General features: G+C 39.1%; 1 long non-coding RNA gene and 1 pseudogene across 1 annotated transcript in view; both read right to left on the minus strand.

The window, feature by feature from the left end:
* LOC122092693 overlaps nt 1–968 on the minus strand; it is a 2407-nt gene extending 1439 nt beyond the window's left edge. Inside the window, exon 1 of the long non-coding RNA XR_006144264.1 lies at nt 779–968. This is a non-coding gene — a long non-coding RNA (uncharacterized LOC122092693). The remainder of the gene's footprint in view (nt 1–778) is intronic.
* Nucleotides 969–1178: 210 nt separating this feature from the next.
* LOC122092920 lies at nt 1179–4649 on the minus strand (annotated as a pseudogene).
* Nucleotides 4650–11241: the final 6592 nt, after the last annotated feature.

Raw genomic sequence — 11241 nt, forward strand, 5'->3', positions numbered from 1 at the left:
TTTAGAAACAAGGTGAGGGAGGGAAGAAGAGAGATTGTTGCAAATTTTCCAAATAAATGTGTGTTTTTTTATTCTCCAGAGGACAATGTCAGAGAAAGAAATAGTAAGAGATGAGAAGAGAAGAAAAGGGAAGACGATAGAAGAGAAGAGGGAGGGGAGTTGTAGCTTTTCTGGTTTCATATAAGTTCAGGTCTCATGGGTTTAATGGCTGCTCTCAAATGTACCCTAGCCCTTAACAGAGATGAGAGGGAAGAAGATAAGGAGAGATGGCGAGGGAAGTTGCAGGATGTCTTACCTTGGAATCTACGGGAGATGAGAGAGAAGACGAGAACCTACTGTTTGGATTTGAAGCTTCCAAAACTCCTTCGAACAAGGTAACTACGAATTTAGTTTGCAGGGAATGTAGTTGATTTGAGGATACTATTTAGACAAAGGAGATGTGGGTGAATATGTCATTTGACATGTAACTCTAACAGTTTTAACACCATAGGGGACGGAAGTAAATTAAAACTTAGCAGGGGAGGGGAGTGTAATAAATGAAAAGTCCAGGGAGATGGGAGTATAATTTCCTTTATTTAAAAATAGATTAAAAAAAAAAAAAAAAAAAACAAATTGGCCAGCCAAAACGCAATTTGTTATGGTAAAAAATGATTTTCAATTATTTATGCGCTGAATTTTAATGGGCATATGCTCAAACATCTCTAAATCAAGGGTAAAAATATCATTTCAACTTTTCATAGAAGAGGAGCACACATAGAAGGGGGAAAATGAGCAGCACCTTCACGATAGCAAGAGCATAACGGAGGTTGAAGTTTTGCGGATAGCGAAGAACAAGAGAATGGTGGATTTTGGGGACTGGCTTCCCTATTGGGGGCACCCTCCATGGAATTTCCTTCTGCAATGCTGTTAGGGATCGAAAATTGCATAAGAAGAAGACTCAGAAGAAGCTACTAGTACCAGTACCTCCGTGAAAGAATAGCAAGAAAATACAAAGATACTTATATCCCATTCCCCACCCACCCCTGACCTTTTAATAGGCTACAACTGAATGACTTTACCCCCTAACTAACAATCTGTTATTCTGTTCTAATGCCGTTATTTTGTTATTGATTTCAGCCCACCACTTAGTCATCCATCCTACGCTTCTATCTAGAGCTTTGCCCTTCCTCTTGCTTCTCCTATGAGCCATACTTGTACTTTGTTTCTTATTGGTTAACAAAATGTTATGTTGTTAATTGAAAGGAGTTATGAGGAAGATGGGTGAAGAGAATATAGGATACCAAGTCTATTTCTCATTCTATACTTTATTATGTCTTGTAGTTACCAAATGATTTTTATGTTTAGATAAAAAAATGATTTTCATAAATAATTTTTTATAAATTAATAAAAATCAAAACAATAAATGATACCAAAGAGAACCTAAGCTAGCTACAGAAGAGTGAAAATACTTGCAAATAGGAGGCTCAACCCTAAAGATGGACAATATGGCAGATGATTGCCCAAAAACCATCACCACATATGAGACCTGACGCAACTGTCCTTGCATAATCCTCAATGCCTTGTCTGTTCACATGCTACCATGAATAGGATCATGGTCCCAACAAACATGTCAACGGCAAAGTAAGCCCTGATGTAGAATGAAACTGCCATCGCCATGGGCAAGGGGATGAAGTGTGATATTTTTTTTGGACTGAGATCCCTTGCAAGGTTTATCACCAAAGCCAGATGAAGAATCGAATACCCAAGCAATGTTTAGGCAACCCAGAGAAGCCTTCAACTCCTAGGATAACCATTTCCCTCATTATGACTGCATAAGGGATTTTATAGAGACCCTTTTTGAGACGACCCAAGAATACGGTAAATACAGACCCGCCTGGGAGATTGATGAGGTGCCACCACCAAGAATACGGCAAGTACCAGGGGGTTTAGGAGATCAGTGAAGGTGTGCAAACTTTAGTCCTACATCACCTAGGGAGAGATTACTAGGTTAGATGATAACTTCTAACCTCATTAACATGGCACAATGCGTTTTAAAGCCTTAAAGCCTATAGGCCGAAAAGGGCAATATTGTGTAAAGTTAATAGGGCCGGGGTGTTACACCCTTAGGGTCTCCCAAATCAAAAGCACTCCAAAACAACCAGAATGTGAAAGGCCCAATCACACAACCCATGGCTGTCCCTATCAATTGGCTCAAGAACATGGACTTGGCTGAACACGTAGTGAGATAACCAGCCTTGAAGTCTTGCATCAAATCTGCAGTCGTGGACACAATGACCTCATGACCCCAGATGCCACCAACCCATCTATGACTCCCTCATTGCTTCTCACCAAGGAAGCAAATGTGAAAAGGACAATCTTTCCGTAAGCGAAAGCCAGGTTCCAGTTAGTAAGCCCAGTGCCATAGGAGTTGCAGAATGCAAGAGCTGGGGCAAGGATGTATGCGAATGGTAAGAGGTACCATTTAACTGGTGGGAAAATCATGGGTATTGTTGCCGTGGATATCGTTGTCGATGTCGCATAACCAGAAGCTGCAAACCAAGGAGGTATCCTATCTTTAAGGAATGTATCATCCTGTCTCTCATAATCTGCAAACAGCAATAATAACATGTGATAATCATTTAGACCTTGGGTATAAGTTGGAAAAAAGAATACCTTAATGCCAAAATAAAAATAAAAATGCATATCCCTCTAATTACAAGCATTGCATTTTGTTCTCTCTTTTGATCATTTGAGAAAGTAACAAAACAATACTAAGAAAGAAAGAAAAATTAAAAAAAAAGGGAAGAATTAATTACATTTCCAATATAAAAAAGTGAATTTAGGTTGAAATTATGAAAACCATAAATGATAAAAGAATATGATCAAGATCTGATGCAATCAATAGAAAACCACAGTATTTGGAGGATCCGGCTACTCTCCTTAGTGGTGATAGCCCAGGTATGCCCAAGTCTGCCCATAGTTACCTAGGCAATCGCCACGTGTTCAGGCAGGGATCCAATAGTTGGACACAAACGCCATAGACAGAGACACCAAGAGAGGCACAGAGAAAGAGATGCCGAGAGCCGTTGGATTATCGCCTGAACATGTACCGATCACCTAGATAGCTATGGAAAAAACCTGCGCGATCACCGCTAAGGAGAGGAGCTGAATCTGTATTTGGAGGCATGGTTTTGGAACAAGTCAACAACCTATTATTTACTGACCTTGGATCTTGCAGCCGATAGGAGGGTTTTTTTTTTTTTATGCCCTTGCTGCCCATTTCCTTCAAAGTTGCTGCTATGGTCTTTACAAAATTATGTAGTCCATCTCCAATTATAAGAGAAAGCTATGAAGACCTGCCACGCAAGAGTGCACCATTGATAACACAAGAAAATAAAGAAGATGAAGAAGCTCAAAAGTTTTCAACTTTCACAAACTAGAGGCAATTATATAAGTCTCAAAAGTCAGTTTCAACTGCATGACCATAAGAAATTAGCAGTGTTATAACTCTGTCATATTCCTCCATATTATAGGAGTGAATTAGTAATTTAGAAATAAATAAAAAAAGGGCTAATCTCATAGATTCTGTGAGCCTAAGGAGCCTTACAGCCTAATCACAAAGTCAGAAAATAATTTTTATCTTCCATCCCCTTATTTAATGGGGTCTAATGCCAAGGATCCCATGTGTCATGTTCACATAGGCTAACTAGACAAAACAAGTAATTGCAAAATTCAAAACTTCAATAGGCCAACCTAGCAACCATCTATTACTATACATGCACTACATGCTGTGGTTTTCTGGACCAATTGAAGGCCAAGTCACTATAACAAAAAGAGTCACTCTACCAAGCAAGATAGTATTTGACTGTTTTCCCCACACAGGGATTTGTAATGAATTTTTCTTCAACTTATTGGATGAGAGTAATCAAATCAGTTTTTTAAAACCTGGCACCAAGCCTTACAGACACCAGTTTGAAAGTCTGGGCAAGGCTAGGCTACAAAGGTTTGATTCTGAAAGTTTTAATGAATTGATATTCACACAAGTTGAACTGCTGCTTTTATGGCTACCATCTACTTGATGAAATTCTTGTTTTACTTTTGTACAAGCTTAGAGGGTGGCTTTTTCCCTTTGATTAGTCAAATCCCCTGTGTTTCTCACCTTCAGCTAAATCGATCTAATTTTGTCGCTCCCCATCCCTTCGATGAAAAACACATGTCTCCCATCCAACCCGAACCAGCTGTAGATGAGTAAAATCTGCATATCGATCTCTCTCTCTCGCACTCCATGTTATGAAATATGAATCCGTATTTTAATATTTTTCTCTGTATACTTGTCTATTTGTTTGGATATCTTTTTGCAAAGAGTAGAGGAATAAGCCTCTGATGGCAACTGAAAATCCTCGTTGACTCACAACCACCCACCTCAAAGACCCACCCAGAGCCCAACCCCACACTACCTCAAAACAGTTTGCCAGTTTCTTCCTCCTTCCTTCCTCCTCCATCCTCCCTCCTCCCTCCTCCCTCAGGCTTAGAGGCTCAGGCAGCACCCGAATCCCTCGACTCACCATGAGCCTGATCCTCTGAGCTCTAATGGGGATTGGGGACCCACTTATAATTGTGTCTCGATCATTTAACTTAATCCATACATTCTCATATCTCTTCCATCTCATGTAGTTAAAGAGTCAACCGTTAAGTTGCAGAAAGCTTTGCTGTAATGGCTTAAACTACCTACCCACTTTCCCTTCTGGGCCCTGACTGCTAGGATTTTGAGCCTTATCGCATATCCAAACTACCCTTCTTTCTTATTTCTCTCCCTACACGCAGAGTCATACAGTGGAGCTTGAAGAAGTATTTCAGACAATAGAGGAAGCAAGCTCCGATGTCTATGGGGATGAGTTTTCACCCTATTTACGCTCAAAGGAATTTTTGACAGTGAGAATAAGTTACTCGAAATACGGTTTCTGAATGAAAAAGTTAGATTGTTATATATCCAGGCCAATGTTTTTAATTTCGTTGCATTTCGTTATTGTATGAAGAAGTTACGACATCCGCAGTCAAAATATGACTTTTGTAGTAGTCGGGGGCAGTTTTGACATTAAATATGAATTGTTTGGAAGAAACTTTCTTCATGTAACAATTTGAAAACAATTCAATATTTCCAACGCTTATGATTTCGTCATGTATCGATTCTGTAAGAGAAAATTATAACATTGGAAAGGTTCAGGGACATTATAGTCTTTTTGCATACGAGTATTCTAAAATGTTGTAGAGCGTTGAGTCATGGTCATTATGCTCTTTGTTTCGGCTTAATTAGAGTTCGTACAAAAAAATTATGAAGGTTTTCGTAAAATTAATTGAAAAATTCAAATTAATTTGACAAAAAAACTTTCAGCCAATGCTTAAAATTGAAGAAAAAAGATGTTAAATGAATGGCTCAATGGGGACACATAGGCATTATGCCCATCAAAGAGCTTCTAAGAATTTGCGCTATGGCTAATGGAGTGCATGGTTGTCACGGTGTCAAATCGATCCAAGGCGGTAGAGGGGTGACTAATCAATTTGGCGATGAATCGCCCATTATGGTATTGCCATGGCGGTCAAATTGCCCATGTGCCATTTTTTATTTTCCCTGTACAAGCCTACAATTTATACCTTATAACATATAAAACCAATATTATGCAACATCAAATCATCAAAAATGAACATAGTCATATCATATCATAAAAAATCAACATATACATTTAGTCACAAAATTAAAAAATAAAAGGCTAACCTATGACTGAAGCTTGAAAGCAATGATTGGAAGCGAGTGAGCAACCTAAACAAAGTAAAAGGTATACATATCAACATATCATATATGAATTAAAGTTATGTATTTGGAAACGTAAGAATATATCAAATGATAGACTAAGTGGCTAACCTGTTAAGCTATTAATGACTTACTGAAGCAATGAAACTTGATAGCAAATGAATTCAACATAAAATAAGAAAAGAAAACTTAACTAATCATCCAAGTTCAAAGTTCAAGTTTAAACAATACATAAAATCTAAACAACCAAACAAAAATAACAGAGATGGAGAGAACTAGATGACTAGAGAAGAATTGAAGAAGAAGAAGGAGAAAGAGAAGCAGAGAAGAAGAATCAGAAGTAGAACTGCAGAAGACAAACAAGGAGGAGAGAAGGAGTGAAGAAGAGAAGAGAACCAGAGTAGAACTAGACGTTGCAGAGAATAGAAGGGGGAGAGCTGGAGAGAAGAAGAGAAGAACTGGAGCAGAGAATAGAACCAGACATTGCAGAGAAGATTAAAAGAAGAATAAAGAGTAAAGATCTGAAGAAAAAGAAAGACCGAAGAGAAGAACTGGAGCAGAGAAGATCAGAAGATCAGAAGAAGAAGATGAAGAAGGAGAAAGACTAAAGACGTCGTAGACTTGCAGGTGGGGCCCTTACTTGGCTGGCTGCTGTCGCTCTTACTGCCGGAGAAGGAGAAGAGGTCGTAGGTGGAAGGCTTTGAGGGTTTTGTTCTCTTAGAATGCTTTTTTGTTCTTTTGATGCTTTGTATTTAAGAAATTGAGGAGGGAATGAGTCGACTGGTAGAGGCCTTGAGGGTTTTCTCTTTATCCTTCCAATAAAAATATAAGAAATAGAATATTATTAATAAGTACAAAAAAAAAAAAAAAAAAAAAAAAACCATTACAAAAGATCGACCGCTATTTGTGAATCAAGTAAATCGTAGCACTAAAGTCAGTATTTCTCTCAGGCGGGTCCGCCTGTGGCCCCACATGCTACCGGGGTCTGCTCTGATACCATTTGTAACGCCCCAGCCCTTGTCCTCTTTGGCCCATGTGCCTCAAGGCTTTAAAATGTGTTGTGCTATGTTAAGGATGCTAGAGGTTATTAACTAGTCCAGTAATCTCTCCCTAGGTGATGTGGGACTAAAGTTTGCACACCCTCACCGATCTCCCAAACCCCTTGGTACTTGTAGTATTCTTAGTGAGGACACCTCACCGATCTCTCAGGCGAGTCTGGTACTTGCCATATTCTTAGGTCTCATACCGAGCCAGCTGTAGACGAGCCAAAACCGTATATCTCTCTTGCACTTCATGTTATGTAATATTATTCCATATTTTAATGTTATTCTCTTGTATACTTGTGTACTTCTCTGAATATCTTTTTGCGAAGAGTAGATGAATAAGCCTTTGATGACAACTTAAAATTCTCGTCGAATCACAATCACCACCTCAAAGACCCACCCAGAGCCCTACCCCACACTACCATAGAACTGTTTGCCAGTTTCTTCCTCTCCCCTCCCTCAGGCTTAGAGGCTCAGGCAGCACCCGAATCCCTCGACGCACCACGAGCTTGATCCTCTGGGCTCTGATGGAGATTAGGGACCCACTTATATTTGCGTCTCGATCCTTAAACTCAATCTATACATTATTATATATTTCTTTCTTTCAAGCAGTTAAAAAGTCAACCATTAAGTTGTAGAAAACTTTGCTAATGAGTTAAATTATATAGCCTCTACCTGTCCACTTCCCCTTCAGGGCCTTAGTTGCAGGGATTTTGAGCCCTATCGTAAATCCAAACCACTGTTCTCTCTTATTTCTCCCTCTACACATAGAGCCATACAGTGCAGCTTGAAGAAATGTCTCAGACATTGGAGGAAGCAAGCTTCGATGTCGACAGGGATGGATTTTCAGAGTCTTGATTTCTTGCTGTGATATGAAAGTTATTCCCAACCTCATAATATTTATGTCTCTCCAGCGAGTCGCTTTTATCTCTTCTTTCTCTTATTTCAAAAGAGGAAGAGAAAGCTATATAGCATACAGAAACAACGATCCATCAGAGAGAACAAAGTAGAAGCATAAGTGAGAGAAAGAGAGGCGCTTATCTTTCCTCTGTTCCTCATCTTCTTATCGAGTTCTTACTCTTTTCTTTTCCTTTGAGACTCGCTTTTGTTCTTACTACTTGAAAGCAGATGGGAATGTAGAGGTGGTAGGATGGGATGGGCATGTAGAGGGGTTTCTCCTTTTTTTTTTTTTTTGTAGAGAGAGGGGTTATTGTTGATTAGAGGTCTGGTTGTTGGAATATAAGAGATGAGGTAATGGATGATGTTTACAAGGAATAATTAATGGGTAATGATCGATATGCAATAGCGTTTTGTGAAGAGTGGATAGGGATGGAGCTTGGTTCGACGGGAATGTAAAGCTAATTTGGGTGATGGATGTGATGATATGGCAGCGTTTGGTGTCTCTGATGAGATAATAGAGGCGCATGGGGTGCATGGAGTGGATTTTTTTGGTAGAAAGTGCATGGAGTAGATTGATATCTATGATAGGTGGTGTGGATTTTTGAGTCAAAACTGGTAGATTTAGCCTATTTGCGATCAGGGTCATCTTTGATAGTGAAAATGAGTTTTTCGAAAGGTGGTTTCTAAATGAAAATTTTAAATTGTAATTTATCCAAACCAACGCTTCTAATTTTGTCACTTTTTAATACCGAATGAAAAAATTACGGCTTCCAAGGTTCAAAAGATCACTTTTGTAGCATTCAGGGACAATTTTGGTATTGAAAATGAATTATTTAGAAAAAACTTTCTCCATATAACAATATGAGAAAAATTCAATATTTTTAAAGTTTTTTATTTCATCGCGTTTCGATTCCGTATGAGAAAGTTGTGACATTGGAAAGGTCCCGGAACATTATGGTCTTTTTATATAGCTGATTTTGATGATTGAGTCTTTTGTAATATTACAGAGTGTCGAGTCATGATCATTACGCTCTTTGTTTCAGCTTAATAGGAGTTTGCATGAGAAAGTTATGAAGGTCTCCGCAGAATTAGTCAAAAAAATCCGAATTAATTTGAAGCTCTCGATCAATGCAAGTATTCTTGGTCAAAATCTCACTATCATTGCGAAGGGTGGAGCTATGGCTAGTGATCTCGCTAAAAGAGGTTAATAAAATGCACTCATTTTTGTTAGCGCTCAATCGGGTCACTCACATTAATAGGAACGACCACAACGATTACATGCCTTAGGTGTTAACTTGTGAAATTGAGATTCAAGATGTTGAGTTTACTTATCCTACTAGACCCGATGTTGTGGTTCTGAGGGGCTTATCTTGAATTCGGATCAGATTCACATACGAGATTGTTCTCGTACACCCCTGTCATTGTAGAGGCCTGAGCTATTGCTAGTGATCTCACTAAAGAGGTTAATATAATTCGTTCGTTTTTGTCAGTGCTTAATTAGGTTACCCGCATCAACTTGGACAACCACAGTGATTGCATGCCTTAGGCGTTGACTGGTGAAATTGAGATTCAGGATATTGAGTTTTCTTACCCTACTAGACCCAGTGTTATGGTTCTATGGGGATTATCTCTCAACATAGAAAATGGGAAGTCAACGACTTTGGTGGATAAGAGCTGGTTAGGGAAATCAACCATTATCGGCCTTATCGAGAGGTTTTATGATCCACTGAAAGGAATGGTGTGGATCGACGAAAATGACATCAAGTCCTTGAAAGAAAATAAGTTTGAAAAAATTCATGAAGATTGATAAGCATGCACGACAAATACTACAAAGACACGTTTTAGGCATACACCTGAATCCATGGCTGAAGAATAATAACTCTTCAAAGTCTTCTCGTATGCTCCTCGTATAACAAGATCAATGTTGGTCTGGTCTACCCTCTTTATCATTTGCTTTAGATCATTAGCCTTACTTAATGGGTCAGTAATAATTATATATAGGGGTGAGGGTAGAGACCAACCCTGCAATAAAGTTAGGGTTTCCTCCCCATTAAGGAAACAATACCTTAGGTCCACACATAGTAATAAATATTTCATACCATTAAGGTATGCTAATAGAATCCAATATCTCCATAGAGATCACTTTACCAATAATATTGAATTCTTTCTATTTACTCAATCTGTAGTCAACACTACTAAACCGATTTTAGAAACAAATCTTTGACTATGCTAGCCTACCTTATTGGAAATCTTACAGTCCTACCACCTAAGATCCTTGAGGAAGCACATCGACTTGGTGAGCCAAAAGCCAACACTATTTGCTAGGACTATTAGGGACAACACAATGTATGGCAGAGTTGGATATTCAAAGAAGGTGGATGAGGTGGAGATCATAGAAGCAGCAAAGGCGGCGAACGCTCACGATTTCATAGCGTCCCTGGAAGATGGGTATGAGACGTGGTACTGGGATAGAGGGGTGTAGCTGTCTGGAGGGCAAAAACAGAGAATAGCGATAGCGAGGGCGATTCCAAAGAAACCAACGGTGTCATTGTTGGACGAGGCGACGAGCGCACTGGACAGCCAATCCAAGGAGATGGCGCAGGATGCATTGGAAAGGCTGATGGTTGGGAGGATAAGCGTCGTGGTTGCTCATCACCTCAGCACTATTCGAACAGCTATCTCATCACAGTGTTGGAGAAGGGGAAGGTGGTGGAGAAAGAGACTCATTCGGAGCTTTTGGCCAAAGGAACTGCTGGGGCTTACTATTCCCTAATTGGTTAGAAGAAGATGTTTTATACCTGCATATCAACATTCCACTATTATTATGTCATTGCTGAACAGGAGCTGTTGAGTTTGTCGTGGGTCTAGAAAACATAAATTCACCCTTTGATTAAGCATCTTCAGACAAGGTCATTGAAAGACCTGTTTTTCATATTTGGGAGAGCAAAATGAGGACAAAATGGATCATAGAATAGATACTCTGATGTGTTCTCTCAATCCTGATATTTTACATCCGTACCATTAGATAGTTTTCTTCAACATTTTTTTACTAGGATGGGTGATCTTTTGGGAAGTCCTCGTGTTACACTCCTTTTTAAACACTCCCAAGGGGTAGTTTAGCTGGGTTGGCAAAGACCAACTCCTCATGATAAAGAGGTCAAGATTTCTACTCTATGGAACCCATCAATACAGAATTTTAGAGATTAAATTGAATCGGACTGATTTAGGTTTGGCATCTTTGGACAATCTTCGACCAATTGCTCAAGAGATGTGAAACTTGAGTATTATTTTGTTTCTAATTATGAATGATTAAATTTTTGAAGGAACAATGGACCTCTTTTACCCATCCTAACATATGGGGGAGGTATATGGTCACTGAGTGGACACATGCTAGAGTTGGACCCTAAAACAAAGTAGGTACCCTAAATCATGACAAAGGTTTAAAATACATTAATTTAGTGATTCAACTCTACACACATTTTTTATAAAGTTTATTCTCTCTCTCTCTCT

This window comes from Macadamia integrifolia, chromosome 11 (genome assembly GCF_013358625.1).
Source record: "Macadamia integrifolia cultivar HAES 741 chromosome 11, SCU_Mint_v3, whole genome shotgun sequence".
Classification (NCBI taxonomy): Eukaryota; Viridiplantae; Streptophyta; class Magnoliopsida; order Proteales; family Proteaceae; genus Macadamia; species Macadamia integrifolia.